This window comes from Balaenoptera ricei, chromosome 7 (assembly GCF_028023285.1).
Source record: "Balaenoptera ricei isolate mBalRic1 chromosome 7, mBalRic1.hap2, whole genome shotgun sequence".
NCBI lineage: Eukaryota > Metazoa > Chordata > Mammalia > Artiodactyla > Balaenopteridae > Balaenoptera > Balaenoptera ricei.
This window is the reverse complement of record NC_082645.1, coordinates 65,957,727-65,976,457: the sequence shown is the minus strand read 5'-3', so window position 1 is coordinate 65,976,457 and position 18,731 is coordinate 65,957,727. Positions and strand designations below refer to the sequence as shown.

At 35.5% G+C, this 18,731-nt stretch overlaps 1 protein-coding gene and 1 pseudogene across 1 annotated transcript in view; one reads left to right on the top strand and one right to left on the bottom strand.

Annotated features, from left to right (window-relative positions):
- PDE11A (phosphodiesterase 11A) overlaps nt 1-18,731 on the top strand; it is a 423,612-nt gene that overhangs the window by 22,596 nt on the left and 382,285 nt on the right. The window lies entirely within an intron of this gene.
- Nucleotides 6,499-7,522, bottom strand: LOC132368567 (cytosolic 5'-nucleotidase 3A-like; annotated as a pseudogene).

Sequence of the window (18,731 nt, the reverse complement as noted above, 5' to 3'; positions counted from 1 at the left end):
TAACATCCCAGAAATAACATATAGGGAAATATCACAGAACTCAAGACAGGAAGTCAGTCAAGCCTTGTGGGGACAGAACTTGGGAACTGGAGAGTTCCTAATGCTTCTAGTCTGATTCCTGTTCTGTATTCTGAATGTGGTGGTATATTTGTGTGGAACTTTATGATTTATAAAATGCTTCAACCTACACTATCTCAATTCATCCTTACTGCTGTGAAAGGTAGGAATCATTATCCTCATTTAAAAAAGTGAAGAAACTGAGGCTTAGACAAATTAAATGGACCAGAATTTTGGAGCTAAACAGTAGCAGAGCTGGGATAGGGAATTCAGGACTTCTGGCATCACATCCAGCGTTTTTCACATTTCCCAAGAACTGCCTATATGACCGTGATCATGAGAGGTTTAACTCAGGGGAATATATCAGGAAATCACACATTGTACTTGCATATCATCCTTCTGTTTTTGGAAAATAAAATCAAATTGGGATTCTAGCTTCACTTTCTTTGGTCATTTCATCTTTTCTGTGAAATGGTCTGCACCTGGGGAAAGATATTTGCAATTCGTGGTGTGCCTACTCTTCATGAAGCAAGAGCTTCAAGCTTTTGGTAGGCTTACTTGATTCTTCTGTGTTTTCATTCTACGGAAGTCAAGCTTTGCTAATATATTTAATTATAGACTAGAAATGTGACCGTGGTGTTGAGCTGGCCAACAAGAAGAATGACAAACAGTATTAACTTCTGACTCTGTTCTAGTACATTAAGTTGAACGTAAACTATTGTTTATTACCACTGACAGATCTCTTTATGGTTTTGGAGCTGCATTTAACAACATGGGCAGTGGCCCGGAGCACAAATGGCTAACTCTTCAAAGTAACATAGTATGGTAAAAAAATGCCCAAGCATCTCTGAGATATTCACACTCTAGCACAGTTATTGGTAAATTACTTACACGATGTAGGTTAGTTACCTTTTCGCCTCAGGTTCCTTGTGTGTATAATGGGGCCAATCATATTCACTTTGCATGGCTGTTGTGAATATTATATGAATGTAAAACACCTGGCCCAGATACTGGGTCCATGGTAGACTCTTGGTAAATGATAGCCATCATTATTATTATCTGAAGAATCGCTTAGTTCCATTATTACCTCAATTCCTTTACAAATTAAACAGATCGCAAGGCTCATTTAGTACCTCTGTTAAAGGCTAACCTAGCACATGCAATGCTGGAGTAATTTGTATGACACTGTCTTCTGTATGCTTGTCTGATGACTTAGAAAGCCAAGGTTGAAAGTCAAAGTCATGGATTGCCTGCTGCTGCAAAGCCAGATTGTGTCACTGTTCTCTCTTCAAGTTTAGTGTCAGTAGAATCCTGACTTGATTTATATATATACTTAGCACTGCAGGATTTGGCTAATATCTTGAATTTAGTGTGAAGAGAGGGGCTTGTGGAGAAATTTCCTAAGGAATTCATGCTATTTATAAGGCATCAATGTGAATCATCTGCCCATGACAGATACTGTCTGTGAGGAAAATAGCATTGGTTCTTATCAAAAAGCATGCCATTCCTTAAATTCCACTTCACAAATGCGCTCTGAGTACCTAATATCAGCCAGGTATGATTGTAATAGTATAAGGCCACATTGCACGAACCACAGCCAGAAATTGTCTCTATGACAATACGTTAGAATCTATGTCTAAAGGCTTATAATTCGTCCTTATACTGTAAAAGAAAAAAAAACTATAAAATCTTTTTTTCCGGCATCTTTAAGATGCTCCTCACCACCCACGCCCAAGGGGAGCAGTATCCCAGTTTCTCATCACAAGAATTTGTTTCAGGAGCTGCTTTCCACCATTCTGTGCCTCCCACCAAATGCTGTGAATGTCCCAGTCTTCTTCTTGATACAGTGTACCTAGATTGTTCCTCTCTTAATTGCCCCTCTGATTGACTGCTTTTTTTTTTTTAATGTTTGTCATTTATTTATTTATTTGGCTGTGCTGCAGGGCTTGTGGGATCCTAGTTCCCTGACCAGGGATCGAACCCGTGCCCTCGGCAGTGAAAGCGCAGAGTCCCAATCACTGGACTGCCAGGGAATTCCTGATTGACTGCTTTTTACAGGTGCCTCTCACCTTTCTGATTTGGCCTTTTTTTCAAATACTACCTCTGTTCGCCACCCTTTTCCACCTTTTGACCTCTCAAAAGCACATGATACCCATCCCTACACCTAACCAAGGCTTCTGCTGTACCGCATACTGATCCAGAGCCAGTGTCCTGAGCCCTCAGTTGACTGTTAGAGGAGACAGGAATAGAGCTCAGGCTTCCTGTCATGACCCATCAGAAACACTTACCTTTCCTTGGGAACTTATTAAGAAACCTTGGCCAAGATGTATTGATTTTTGCATGATCAATCCATGGAAGATTATTTTAATTGTGGTAATTCCTTCTCATGATGGCTTTAAGGAGATGGTATTGTCTCAGATTATTACTGCAGCAAGTACACCTCTAAGCCAGTTACTTGCAAAAATATGGGTTATAAGAATTATTTCTCATCTGCTTTTATCTCAGTTGAATTTAAGGAATTTGTGGCTAGGAAATTTATAAGCTGTCATGATCCTATTTCATGCAAGAGGCCAATCTGAAAAGATGGTATCAAATGCTAAGGGCGCCCTTGGGTGGATTGTCGGAGATGACAGGTCAAGGAGATTAAGCAGGTTTCTGTTCCTCAGTATGTCACTCTATGTCCTACAATGGAATCAATCAGGATGAATTATTAAGGGCCTTAAGACCTCTATTGAGACTAAATTTAGGAGCATAAGACAAAAAACAACAGAGAAAATTTTATTCCAGCTGTCTTTGCTAGCTGCTGTGGATCTGGACCAAAGTTGGTTCAAGTTTTTCTAATTAAGATTCAGACCACGTGCCATATAAAATCTGAGTACACAGTGTGGATTTGGAAAATTAAGCAGTCGTCTGTTAGTATCCAGGCTCAGTCACTTATTGCCCGTGGCCTTGGGTGCATTGCTTAACTGCTTATTGCCTCAGGTTCTGTATATGTAAAATCTCTACCAGGCAACTCTGATGGTATTCTTCCCAGTTGACAAGAGCAAAGTCATTAAAGGCATTAGAGTCTTCTGTCATTGGTGTTTTGGGTATATTTTCTTGGTACCCTGAACATCAAAATAGAGATGGGTGTTATGACTGCTTGGAAGCTCTGGAGTCCAATGTTGGTGAATTGTTTGGATATTTTTACCCCTAGTTGCCTGCTACAGTGATTTAGTACGAGGTTGATATAGAGCAGTTTTGCAGGAAGAAGCTATGTCTTGCTTGGTTACAGCCTTCTTGCTCTAACTGTTGTTTTTTAAAAACTTCTATGTGACATAATAATAACTTTAGAGACTTCATAGCAGAATATCTTATATAATTTTAGGATTTTAAAATCACTTTTCTATTCTGAATATTACTTAACAAAATCACATACTGAGGCCCACTGTGGAGAGTGGAAGATATATCATCTAAAACTGATTACCTATACTTTAATATCTTCTAATATGCATACAAGTTGTTAATTTTGATTAGCCACTTACCCTTTACAATTGTATTTGTAGAAATTTCTGTTAGATCTTTTATAATATAAAATAGATAAAACATATAACTAGTGTGGATTTTATTTAATTCTATGTATCTTCAGAATTGTTGCATATTTATGTGATATGTGAAGCCAGCTGAGCCTCTATAAGAAAACTACCCCCTCTACCCATTGTCCCCTTTGCTCACACAAGAAGGCATGCTCATCACTCCGATCCCTATAGAAACATAAAAAAATAATAGTAATATTTATACCATTTCTTTAAAATGTTTTCAAAAGAAAGCAAAAACTTCTTATGTGGGAAAATTATTTTTGTGTGGTCATCTAAAGCTTCTGTCAGATGATAAATATGGGTCTCATAAGAAACTTATGTTCAGGGGAGTCCTTGAATTCACAGGCAGGTTCAGCTATTTGTATTGTAACATCTAGGGGGATAATGCTTGAAATTTTGTCTTTTCTTAGAGAAGAGGATATAGAGCAGATAAACTGGACAGATAGTAGTTCAAAAGCAGAATTAAGTGCTTTGGTACCTTGACAGTGACATCTGTCATACAAAGTATTATGGAAAAACTGGAGAACTATTGCCACGTGGACTTAAATATTGGGTTGTGCCACTTTTGAAAAAAATTTTTTTGCGTGTGAAGATAGCTCATTGTAAGTTTTATCCAGTTAGAGGTTAGTATTTCTTTGGAGAGATGACATAGGTTGAAAAAATTCTGATTGCTTATTACTATCAATCTGTATTTGTTGATTAGTTTATTAACTTAAAATTACATATCAGTAGTATCAAAGTCATAAAAGTTAATTGGGACAGAACAATGTGGAAAGAACTGTAGAGAAGGAAGGTAGTTCTGTTTAGTAGATTATCTGTAATATATGGTAATGTCAACACACTAAAAGAACGAGAAAAGTAAACAAATTGAGTTGTGTAGTTCTCCGAATAAACATTCCATTTTAGTACCAATAACTCCATGGAGTAAAGTTTTAGTTCCCATTAACACAGTGAGAGCTGGGTTGTTAACTGCTCATGTACGTTGCTAAAGCATACCCCTTGGACCCCTGCAAATTAAAGTAAAAACAAAACGTGTGCTGAACATATTGGCAATGACAAGAGCTTTGGATCTTCAGTTTTCATTGTACTGTCCATTGCCTTTATTGAAAATTATGAAATGTATTACATATCCAAAGGGGAGAAAATATACACGTACAGAGTAAAGAATAATTACAAACTGGACATCCTTCTGATTACACCAGGTTAAAACATAAAACATTGCCATTACCCCTGAAGTTGTCTGCTGCCCCTTCACAACTTTATTGTCCTCCCTCCTGAGCCCTACCCCTGTTATCACCATCCTGTAATTATTCCCTTGCTTTTTTTGTTTTTACGGCGTTGCCACCTACGTATGTTTTCCTATACGATATGCAATTTTATTTTCTCTGTCTTTGAACTTTGTATAAATGGAATCATTCTATGTACAATCTTCTATTTCTTGCTTTTTCTGCCCACCGTTATGTTTTTGAGATTAATTCATGTTGAAATGCATAGTAATAATATCCACTGCTGTATAATATCTCTTTGAATAAATATATCACAATTTATCCATTCTATCATCGATAGACTTTTGAGTTATTTCTAGGGTTTGTTGTTGCTGTTGTTGTTTTTGCTGTTACAAATAATGCTGCTATAAGCATTTTGTACATGTCTCCTGGTTTACTTTTGTGGTATGTTGAGTAATGGCTTCTCAAAGATGTCCACATCGTAAACTTCAGAATCTGTGAATATCTTACCTCATAAGAGGGACTTTGAAGAGGTGATTCAGCTAAGGATCTTGATATGGGGAGATTATTCTGGATTATCTGGGTGGGCTCAGTGTAGTAACAAGGGTCCTTACAATAGGGAGGCAGGAGGGCCAGAGTTTGGAAGATGCTGCACTGCTTTGAAATTCAGTTGAAGATGGAGAATTGGTCCATGAACCAAGGAATGCAGGCAGCCTAGAAGCTAGAAAAGGCAAGGGACTGAATTCTCCCCTAGAGCCTCCAGAAGGAATGCAGCCCTACCGACCTTGATTTTTAGGACTTCTGACCTCCTGAACTGTAAGAGAATAAATTTGTGCTGTTTTAAGCCACTAAATTTGTGTTAATTTGCTAAGGCAGCAATAGGCAACTAATATACTTGGGTGAGGGTTTCTTTGGAGCATATATATAGAAGTAGAATTTGGGGGGTCATAATTTATGCACATGTCAAAATTACTGTTAATGACAAACTCTTTTCCAAAGTAGGGCTGACCAGTTACACTCCTTCTGGCGATGTGTTGGTTTCTGTTGCTCCACATTCTTGCTAACGTTTTATATTGTCAGACTTTTTAGTTTTTGCCAATCTGGTGTGTTAAGAATTGTATCTCATTGTGGTTTTAATTTGCATTTTCCTGGTCATCAAAGATGTCAGTCAATCATCCCCCACCTTTTTTTTCAGGAGATGGTGATGCCATCAGCATGATTTATCTGTATTATAAAAACAGCAACACTTGAAATCATGAACATTATTTCCATTTCATGAAACTTCTTTTCAAAATTACATAAACTTTCCCAGTATAAAAAGACTCCTCACAAAGTGCATGATAATATTAAACTACAAAATTGACTTTGGAAAAGTAGGGAGTTATTTTCTAATTTTGGCATTAAGTTTTCTTTTTTTTTTTTTTACCTGTTCAAAAAATGAAGTGTGTTGTGAGAGGCAGAGAAAAAAGAGTTTCCAGCTGATGCAGTCAACATATTTGAAAACATAGAAGTAACAAAGGAAAAACTTAAAGGGCAAGAATATATTATGAATAGCAGTCTTTCAGCAAGATAAACAGATGAGCAGATCTAGTATCAATTTCTCCTATGGGAGAGAGGCATTCCTAAAAGATACTTGTTTATAGAATCTTCTGTAGGATAGTGTTGACTACCTCCAGTGAGTACTAAATTGTACTAAAACAATATCATAAGAGCCCATGCACTTTTCTAAAAGTTCACCCCTTCTCTCATTTAGATTCTCAGTTTTCTGAATGTGTTTAACATCGGCTACTCCATCTGCTATTATTGTCTCTTTGAGAGTCTCCAAACAGAATTATGTTGCTATTGTCTTACTGTGGATTGAGATAGTCTGTTTTTGTTAAATATTATATTTATTCCCCTTTATATGCTTTAAAAAAGCCACATTTTCATAAAAAAATCCATTAGTTGGACACCACTTTGACATTTGGATGATAACACTAGCTTGACAGTTAAGTACATCACCTATGCAGTGCAAAAGTATGAACACAGGGATATTATGCTGTTGGACCTTATCAAATAAATTCTCATATCCTTCCTTGAACATGTCTTCAAATTCTTCCACAAATTCTTTAAATTTAGCTTTTGATGAAGCTTGTTCAACAAGCAAATTATGTGACTTAGTATACTATTCTACCATATAAATGTACTTTTCATCTCTGGTAAGAGCTAGATCAACTTCAAGAGAATATCTTTCCTTTAGTTGAATATCTTTTTTTTTGGACATTTACCTGTGACCAGTTTACAGTTGTCAGTGATATTATGACATGTTGGGCATCTTTTTCCTTTGTATTTACTTGGTGTCATATCAAAGTCTGTTAGTAGCTGAAGTATGACACCTCCTCCTTTGACAAGATCACAGATAATTTCTTCTACCTTTGTGGAGTTCTTGATGTGAATCAAATGTTTCTGCAATTTTGGCGTCATTTTTACAAAGACAGTGGACTCTTGATTGTCATGTCTTAGCTATCCAATATTCATCTCAATGATATTGATCTTCCACTGTGTCTTCCTCTTCAAGGTGAATATGTGTTGGATCAGTACCACCGCTGCCACCAGGGCACAAACTCTGGCACTCCCTTCTGAGTCCACTCCTCTTATAGCCACCTGGTTCAGGGCCCTCATTTGCTTCACAGCCAGGAAAAGAAGAGGCCAATTACAGCGGGCAGCAAGCCATACACATGCTCCACGGTGAACCCTGTGAATACCCCCTCAATCATCTTTTCATATGTTTGTGTTTTAGTATTTCCTGTTCTATGAAATACTTGTCCATGTCAGTTGCCCTTTTTTTTCTACTGAGTATACCTTTTTCTTACTGATTTGTAGGAGTTCTTAAAATATATGCATATATCTTTCTAACACCCCTTACTGGTTGTATATATTTCAAACATCTTCTTCTCTATTGCTTGCATTTCATTTTTAATCATGAGTTCAAGTTCTTAATTTTAATGCAATTTAATTTATCGATCTTCTCATTAAATTTTGCATTATTTGCTTCTTTTTTTTTTAATTTTAAGAAATAAAAGGTTATAAAGAAAAGCATTCTAGGGACTTCCCTGGTGGCACAGTGGTTAAGAATCTGCCTTCCAATGCAGAGGATGCGGGTTTGATCCGTGGTCAGGGAACTAGATCCCACATGCATTCTGCAACTAAGGAGACCACCTGCCACAACTAAGACCCTTCTGCAACTAAGGAGCCCGAGAGCCGCAGCTAAGGAGCCTGCCTGCTGCAACTAAGACCTGGCGCAACCAAATAAATCAGCAAAGAAAAAAGCATTCTATATCATCTTTAGAAAATTTTATAATTTGGTATTCCATATGAAGTATTTAATCTAATGCAGTTCATTTTTGTGTTAGAATAGGGATACAACTTTTTTTTTTCTTTTTGGATAAACAATTGACATAGTGTCATTTCCATATATAAGTAGTTTTCCATTTTCCATATTAGCATGGGTTTGTTACTAGACTCTCTCTTCTTCTTTTGATCTATTAGTCTATGCCTGCACCAGTATCACACTGATTTAATTTCCATAGCTTACAGTAAATCTTTGTATCTAGGAGGGGGGAGCTCCCAACCCCACCCCACATTTTGCTCTTCAGGAGTGTCTTGGCTTTTGTTGGCCCTTTATTTCATGTAAATTTTAGAATCAGCTTGTTGAGTTTCACATGCACATAATACACAGTCTGATAGAAATTTTATTTGAATTGCACTGACATTCTAGATCAATTTAGAGAGAATTATGATATGCTTTATGATGTTCAGTCTTTCCACCCAATAATATGATAGATCTTCCTAGTTATTTATTTGTTCTTTAATATCTTCCAATAAAGTTTTTTAGTTTTCTCTTTAGAAGACTTACACCTTCCTTATTTTATACTAGGTATTTTTAAATGTTTATTGCTATTTTAAATTGTATCTTTAAAAAACTTTACAATTTTAGCCGATTGTTGTGGACCTCTAGAAATGCAGTTTACTTTCGTGTATTGATTTTGAATCTAACATCCTTCTTTTTTTTAAACATTTTAACCGTTTTTAAAATTGAAGTATAATTAACATCCTTCTTATTAATTTAAATTTTTACTTTTTATTTTTTGCTTGCTAATACTTTATTGAAGATTTAAACATTTTTTATTGAAGTATAGTTGATGCACAATATTATAAGTTATAGGTGGACAATGTAGTGATTTGTAGGTTTTAAAGGTTACACTCCATTTATAATTATTATAGAATTTTGGCTATATTCCCTGTGCTGTATAATATATCCTTATAGTTTATTTTATACATAATAGTTTGTACCTCTTAATCTCCTACCCTTCTGTCTCCCCACTGGTAACCACTAGTTTATTCTCTATATCTGTCTGCTTCTTTTTTGTTATATTCACTAGTTTGTTGTATTTTTTAGATTCTGCATATAAGTGATATCATACATTATTTGTCTCTCTCTGCCTGACTTATTTCACTTAGCATAATACCCTCCAATTCATCCATGTTGTTGCAAATGGCAAAATTTTCTTCTTTTTTATGGCCGAGTAGTATTCCATTGCGTGCGTGCACGCACACACACACACAAACACGCGCACACACACACACACACACACACACACACACACACACTTCTTTATCCATTCATCTGTTGATGGATACTTAGGTTGCTTCCATATCTTGGCAATTGTAAATAATGCTGCTATGAACATTGGGTTGAAATTTTTACTTTTTAATAATCCTTTTCCCTCGTGACATAGATACCTAAAAGTGAATTTTAAGGGAAAGGAAATTAGTAGTAACTAAGTTCCTACTATGTGCCAAATAACATAGGTGATCTCACTTAATCCTCACAACTATTTTATTGCTTATTTTTCTCAACAAACATTTATTAAATAACCCCTATGTGTTAAGCTTTGTTTTTTGAGATTTTCTATGTAAGTGATCATATCTGTAAAATAATGAAGGTTTTTGTTTCTTTTTTTCTAGTCCTTTAGCTTTTATTTCTTTTTCTTGATTTACTATGCAAGGTCCTCCAGAACAATGTAGAATAAGATTGATGAAGACAGGCATCCTTATATTGAACCTGATCTTATAGAAGATACTGTCAGAGTTTCATTGTTAGATATGAGGTTTCTGTGGGTTTTTTGAAATGCCCTTTATTGGGCTAAGTGCCTTCTATTCCCAGTTTGCTAAGGAGTTTGTTGCTTTTATTTTTTTACATCACAGATGGATGTAAAGTTTTATCCAGTTTTTCCTACTTCTGTTAAGATACAATATTTTTTCACCTTAACATGTTAACATGGTGAGTTACTTTAATTGATCTTCTCATGATAAACCAATCTAGGTTTCCTAGGAAACACCAACTTGGTCATAACAAATTATCTTTTTATCCACCCTCTGATTTGTTTTATAAAAATGTTTATTTTTTAGAGGTTTTGAATCTGTATTCATTCATTAGTGAGACTGGCCTATATTTTTCTTTGCTTATAATATCTTCATCAGGTTTTGAAGGCAAAGTTATATCACAAATGATTTTTTTTCCCATTGTGTGAAATAGTTTGCATAAGATTAGAATTTCCCAATGCTCAAACATTTGGTAGAATTTCCTAGAAATCTGTCTGGATCCAGTGTGTGTGTGTGTGTGTGTGTGTGTGTGTGTGCGTATGTATGTGTGTGTAATGGGACTATTTTGAACTACTGATTCAATTTCTTTAAAGCTTATAGGACTCTTTTGTTAAGCTGTATATATCTGTTTATTTCATCTAAGTTTTCATGTTTATAGGCACAAACTCATTCATAACATCTTATCTGTTTAATCTCTGTAGCAATTATAGCTTTGCCCCTTTTCATTCCTGATTAAAATTTTTTAAAATGCCTTTCTCTTTTTTCCCCTTGATTATTTTCTCCGGAGATTTGTATATTTTATTACTTTTCTGACCTCTGTTGATCCTCTTCATTATATGTTTATTTTCTTTTTCATTAACTTCTGCTATTATTTTTATTATTTTCTCTCATCTTCTTGAGTTTATTTTGCTGTTCTTTTTTCTAATTCCTTACGGTTGTATGATCACTTCATTAAGTTGAGTTCTTTTTAATGTAAGCATTTAAGACTAAACTTTAAGAACCTCTTTAACCGTGTCCTACCATTTTGGTACATAATATTTATATAATCCTGGTATTTTTCTAAATATTTATTTTTTCTAAATATTTTCTAAATAGTTTATAATTTCCATTTTATTTTTTTTGCTTGATAGTTTGTTTAGAAATGTATTTTAAATTTTCAAGTATTTTTTCCTCTAGTACATATTTTTTAATAACTAAAGTACATTGGGGTGAAATGATATGTTCTGTGTGATACCAGTTATTTCACATAATGCTTTCAAATTGGCTAACTTTATGACCTAGCTTTTAGTCAATTTTCATAAATATTCAGTGTCAACTTGACCAGTCATATGAAGTGTCTTCTTGTTGGGTGTAGTGTATAGCCAGATGTATCAGATGTACTTGTATATGAGCATGTTGGTGGGTGGGTTATGGTGGGGGAGATAATACACGATGATGCCCACTGATAATCTTTCTTTTTGTGTAAGGCAGAGGGACTTACTTAAAAGACAGAGGGACTCACTAGTAAGTTTTAAAGTTGGAGTTTCCATAGATATTGGAAGTGTATTATTACTCTGTCTAAGAGAGCATGTGGAGGGCTTTTACATTTGAGCAGCCCAGGATTTGCTGTGGTTTCTGCTTTTGTTGTTCCATCCTATGCAGATCCTAAACCAGGGAAGAATTGTAGTTGGTTAAATTGATTGCTCATTCAATTGAAGCATCTCAGAAGTAAATTGAGATTTATAAAATGGTTCCTGACCCTGTTGCTTCTATGAGAGTGAATGCTAGCTGATATGTCCAATCTTTCTAACCCAGCAGAACCCAGACCTGCAAAATATGATGAACGGTATAATTAACTGGCTCTGCTAAGGGCTTGATCTAGTTCATAAAACAGCCAGTGCAGAGTTCTGCCAGCTGGCCTAGGAAATATCTGGAACAAGGCAGCAGGCAGGAGACCAGTTCTAGGAGGCACTAACCAACTCTATCCAAGATGGAATAACTTAGACAAAGCTGCCAAAAATCAGGCTGACTCAGTTCTCCAGTGTGTATGTCTAGAAGGCTCCTACCTACAAGCATTTCTTAGAAAGTATCTTGGTGCTTTATCCAGGAAAAGGCACCCTGGGTGCTGAGTCCACTCCTGTGTCTCTCTGGACTATTTATGAATAATTCCTGTTGATGAAAACAATCCTCTGGTGGAAACAAACCACGTGTTGACACCTTCAGTTTGATTCATCACTCTTACTCTCAAATCTGAGGGCTGGAGATACATGCCCCCATTGTTTTGTGGAGCACATGGCGGTATACCTTCTGGAGGGAGTCTGAGTACTCTCAGCTCAGCTGCTTATTTGCAGCCAAGCTAGGGTGAGCACCAGGGGAATAGAGCCTGGCCTAAGAACAGGAAAGAAGGGCTTCAGGGACACAGTGGCTGACAGTGGGGAAAGGAATGTGCATGGAACCAGCTAGCCGCAGGGGTCCACCTGGAAGATCAGTGGGAAGTAGTGACATGCTGCTTCCAAGTCCTCTTTGCAGTGGATGATGTGGCTTTTTCTAACCTGGGTTTTCAGTGGCTGAAAGCAATCTTGTGGTTGGAAGATTTGTTTTTATCATTTTCTTCCAAACTTACATCTACTGGTTTAATAGTTTGTTGAGAATTTTGTTTTAGAAACCAATATGAGGCTACTAGTTTTTGGTTGCCAGTATTCATCCTTTTGGAAAATCAGATGTTTTCCACCATTATACTGTATACGGTATGCCAAATTAAGTTGCTGTGATGTTTACCAATTAAATGTGGAAAGGGTTAGAGGCTGAGAGAGTTGAAAGATCCATCCACTTCACATATCAGAACATTGCCCAACTATAGCATCTTGACAGTCTTTTTGTTCTTAGCTCTCTGTGATTTTCAGAAAATATCAAATTCCTTTAGCATTCCATGTAGCAATTCAGTTGGACTTAATTTTTATGGTAAAGAGTTTTATAGCCAAGATGATAATGGCTTTAAAAACTAACAGGGCCATTTAGATGGCTGCTATATCCTGCTAAAAGTATAGAGTGCTATGCTGTCTGTTTTTCACATATTTATATTACTTATGAAGATTGACTCACCGCCATCTTGACAGTTGTCATTTGGTATATCTTGCCTATGTATTTTACTGGCAGTTCAATAATATAAAGACTTCTATCTTTATGGAGGGCACTTCTGAAGCTGTAGTGCTGTCCTGAATGGTAAGCCCATCACTTTGATGTAGCTATGCTAATTAATACTGTTTTTTAAACTTCTTTTCCTTGTGTCACTTTCTCATGTCAGAATAAAATTATTTATAACATGTATAATAATAATCTATAAACTTTTTTAGCGATAGTGTGAATATACCATAACATAATCAAGTTCCTGTTGAATATTTAGGTATTTTTCAATTTTTTCTTATGAATTCCTAGAAATAAAATTATTGTATTGAAAAGTATGAATATTTTAAAGGTTTTTGTTGCTTACTGCCACATTGTCCTCCATATATATTGCACTAACTTGTATTCTCGCCAGCAATGTATAAAAGTAGACTTTTATACAAAAACTTTTCACAAAAACTTTCAATAAATCTAGGTATCTTGACACCTCAGATTTTAAATCTTTGCCAGTTTCACAGAAAAACTATAACTGTTGTGGTAATTTGACAGTTTTCAAATATTTATGTGAAATATGAGACAATTTTTTCCCATCAATTCTTTATTATGTTAATTTCTGATTCTTACCCATTGCTCATTTTTCCTCATTAATTAGTAAGAATTCTGTATGTTTAGGATTTAACACTTTGTCAGCCAGATGTGTTTAAAAATATTTTTCCAATTTTATTTTACTTTTAATTCTTTGTATTATTTTTTAGGTACTGAAATTTAAAATTTTTATTAGTCAAATCTATTAGTGTTTATGTTTCCTCCTTTTGGTATTATGGGTTGAAAGACTTCCCTCTAGTGAGATCAGACAAATTTCCAGTTATATTCCTTCCATTCTTTTATTATTTTATTTTTGACATTTAACTTTTTAAATTATAAAAATGTTTTAATATAATTTCCAAGTAAAGTAAATGATGATTTAGTTTATAGTTTATCATGTCATTATTCATTCTTTTACTGAAAACTTTCGATCATTTGTACTTCTGATAAGAATCTTAGCTGAAATGAACAAATGAAAGAAATGGAATTAATCTTACTTTTATTGGCTGCTTTGGTTAAAGATTTGGTGGAAAAGAAGGCCAACAGTTGAATATAAGGCCATTGACTTTTCTGAGTGCAAATTTAGGATTTACTTGATAATATCTGGAATATATGCATTCTCATATTATCGACTATTATAATTAATATTCAGACATTTTTCTCCTAGTATTTCATGTTAAAATAAGAAATGTGTCTTGGCAGGGTTTGAGTGATCTGTTCCACTTTTGTAATTCATCAAGAGATGAGTATATTTATCTTCAAATTCTGCTTGAAATTAGTTTTGATGTATAATGTGAGGAAAGAATCTTACTTTTCCCAAATATGTAACTAATTGAATAATTTATTATTTTCTGACTGATTTGAAATGACACTCTTACGATTAAATACATTTATTCACACACATATATACATATGTATATATACACATATATATTTGGCATTATACTCTCATCAATTTTTCTATTTTTTGAACCAGTATCACATTGTTTTAATTTATTGTAGCTTTAAGATATACATATATATATACTTTTTTTTTTTTAATAAATTTATTTATTCGTTTTTGGCTGTGCTGGGTCTCCGTTGCTGCACATGAGCTTTCTCTAGTTGCGGCAAGTGGGAGCTACTCTTTGTTGCATTGCATGGGCTTCTCATGGCAGTGGCTTCTCTTGTTCTGGAGCATGGGCTTTAGGTGTGTGGGCTTCAGTAGTTGTGGCATGTGGGCTCAGTAGTTGTGGCCCACGGGCAACAAAGCGCAGGCTCAGTAGTTGTGGTGAATGGGCCCAGTTGCCCCGCAGCATGTGGGATCCTCCCGGACCAGGGCTCGAACCTGTGTCCCCTGCATTGGCAGGTGGACTCCTAACCACTGTGCCACTATGGAAGTCCCTAAGATATATTTTAATATCAGGTAATCGTGTACTTTTATCATCATATTCTCGCAAGAAAGAATGATTCAAAATGTTTTTAAAAACATTTGAAAATATGTTTTAAAAGGTTTTAGAATTTTTAGAACTTTTAAAGCAAACTTTAAAACTACTTTTTTTTTTAACGTCTTTATTGGAGTATAATTGCTGAACAGTGGTGTGTCAGTTTCTGCTTTATAACAAAGTGAATCAGCTATACATATACATATATCCCCATATCTCCTCCCTCTTGCGTCTCCCTCCCACCCTCCCTATCCCACCCCTCTAGGTGGTCACAAAGCACCGAGCTGATTTCCCTGTGCTATGCGGCTGCTTCCCACTAACTATCTGTTTTACATTTGGTACTGTATATAAGTCCATGCCACTCTCTCACTTCGTCCCAGCTTACCCTTCCTCATCCCCATGTCCTCAAGTCCATTCTCTACATCTGCATCTTTATTCCTGTCCTGCCCCTACGTTCTTCAGAACGATTTTTTTTTTTTTTTTTTAGATTCCATATATATGTGTTACCACACGGTATTTGTTTTTCTCTTTCTGACTTACTTCACTCTGTATGACACACTCTAGGTCCATCCACCTCACTACAAATAACTCAATTTCGTTTCTTTTTATGGCTGAGTAATATTCCATTGTATATATGTGCCACATCTTCTTTATCCATTCATCTGTCTATGGACACTTAGGTTGTTTCCATGTCCTGCCTATTGTAAATAGAGCTGCAATGAACATTGTGGTACATGACTCTTTTTGAATTATGGTTTCTCAGGGTATATGCCCAGTAGTGGGATTGCTGGGTCGTATGGTAGTTCTATTTTTAGTTTTTTTAAGAAACCTCCGTACTGTTCTCCACAGTGCCTGCATCAATTTATGTTCCCACCAGCAGTGCAAGAGGGTTCCCTTTTCTCCACACCCTCTCCAGCATTTATTGTTTGTAGATTTTTTGATGATGGCCATTCTGACTGCTGTGAGGTGATACCTCATTGTAGTTTTGATTTGCATTTCTCTAATGATTAGTGATGTTGAGCATCCTTTCATGTGTTTGTTGGCAATCTGTATCTCTTATTTGGAGAAATGTCTATTTATGTCTTCTGCCCATTTTTGGATTGGGTTGTTTGTTTTTTTGATATTGAGCTGCATGAGCTGCCTGTATATTTTGGAGATTAATCCTTTGTCAGTTGCTTCATTTGCAAATATTTTCTCCCATTCTGAAGGTTGTCTTTTCGTCTTGTTTATGGTTTCCTTTGCTGGGCAAAAGCTTTTAAGTTTCATTAGGTCCCATTTGTTTATTTTTGTTTTTATTTCCATTTCTCTAGGAGGTGGGTCAAAAAGGATCTTGCTGTGATTTAAGTCATAGAGTGTTCTGCCTATGTTTTCCTCTAAGAGTTTTATAGTGTCTGGCCTTACATTTAGGTCTTTAATCCATTTTGAGTTTATTTTTGTGTATGGTGTTAGGGATCATTCTTTTACATGGAGCTGTCCAGTTTTGCCAGCACCACTTATTGAAGAGTCTGTCTTTTCTCCATTGTATATTCCTGCCTCCTTTATCAAAGATAAGGTGACCATATGTGTGTGGGTTTAGCTCTGGCCTTTCTCTCCTGTTCCATTGATCTATATTTCTGTTTTTGTGCCAGTACCATACTGTCTTGATTACTGTAGCTTTGTAGTATAGTTGGAAGTCAGGGAGTCTGATTCCTCCAGCTCTGTTATTCCTTCTCAAGATTGCTGTGGCTCTTCGGAGTCTTTTGTGTTTCCATACAAACTGTGAAATTCTTTGTTCTAGTTCTGTGAAAAATGCCATTGGTAGTTTGATAGGTATTAAATTGAATCTGTAGATTGCTTTGGGTAGTAGAGTCATTTTCACAATGTTGAGTCTTCCAATCCAAGAACATAGTATATCTCTCCATCTGTTTGGATCATCTTTAATTTCTTTCATCAGTGTCTTATAGTTTTCTGCATACAGGTCTTTTGTCTCCCTAGGTAGGTTTATTCCTAGGTATTCTTTGTGTTGCAATGGTAAATGGAAGTGTTTCCTTAATTTCTCTTCCAGATTTTTCATCATTAGTGTATAGGAATGCAAGAGACTTCTGTGCATTAACTTTGTATCCTGCTACTTTACTAAACTCATTGATTAGCTTTAGTAGTTTTCTGGTAGCATCTTTAGGATTCTCTGTGTATAGTATCATGTCATCTGCAAACAGTGACAGTTTTACTTCTTCTTTTTCAATTTGGATGCCGTTTATTTCTTTTTCTTCTCTAATTGCTGTGGCTAAAACTTCCAAAACTATGTTGAATAACAGTGGTGAGAGTGGACAAACTTGTCTTCTTCCTGATCTTAGAGGAAATTGTTTCAGTGTTTCGCCATTGAGAATGATGTTGGCTGTGGGTTTGTCATATATGGCCTTTATTATGTTGAGGTAGGTTCTCACTATGCCTACTTTCTGGAGAGTTTTTATCATAAATGGGTGTTGAATTTTGTTGAAAGCTTTTTCTGCATCTATTGAGATGATCATATGGTTTTTCTCCATCAATTTGTTAATATGGTGTATCACATTGATAGATTTGCATATATTGAAGAATTCTTGCATTCCTGGGACAAACCCCACTTGATCATGGTGTATGATCCTTTTAATGTTGGATTCTGTTTCCTAGTATTTTGTTGAGCATTTTTGCATCTATGTTCATCAGTGATATTGGCCTGTAGTTTTCTTTCTTTGTGACATCTTTGTCTGGTTTTGGTATCAGGGTGATGGTCGCCTCATAGAATGAGTTTGGGGTGTTCCTCCCTCTGCTATATTTTGGAAGAGTTTGAGCAGGATAGGTGTTAGCTCTTCTCTAAATATTTGATAGAATTCACCTGTGAAGCCATCTGGTCCTGGACTTTTGTTTGTTGGAAGACTTTAATCACAGTCTCAATTTCAGTGCTTGTGATTGGTATGTTTATATTTTCTATTACTTCCTGGTTCAGTCTCTGAAGGTTGTGCTTTTCTAAGAATTTGTCCATTTCTTCCAGGTTGTCCATTTTATTGGCATATAGTTGCTTGTAGTAATCTCTCATGATCTTTTGTATTTCTGCAGTGTCAGTTGTTACTTCTCCTTTTTCATTTCTAATTCTATTTTTTTGAGTATTCTCCCTTTTTTTCTTGATGAGTCTGGTTAATGGTTTTTCAATTTTGTTTCTCTTCGCAAAGAACCAGGTTTTAGTTTTATTGATCTTTGCTATTGTTTCCTTCATTTCTTTTTCATTTATTTCTGATCTGATGTTTATGATTTCTTTCCTTTTGCTAACTTTGGGTTTTTTTGTTCCTGTTTCTCTAATTGCTTTAGGTGTAAAGTTTGTTTGTTTGAGATTTTTATTGTGTCTTAAGGTAGGATTATATTGCTATAAACTTCCCTCTTAGAACTGCTTTTGTTGCATCCCATACATTTTGGGTCATCGTGTTTTCTTTGTCATTTGTTTCTAGGTATTTTTTGATTTCCTCTTGGATTTCTTCAGTGATCTCTTAGTTATTTAGTAGCATATTGTTAGGCTCCATGTATTTGTATTTTTTAGGTTTTTTCCTGTAATTGATATCTAGTCTCACAGCGTTGTGGCCAGAAAAAGTACTTGATACGATTTC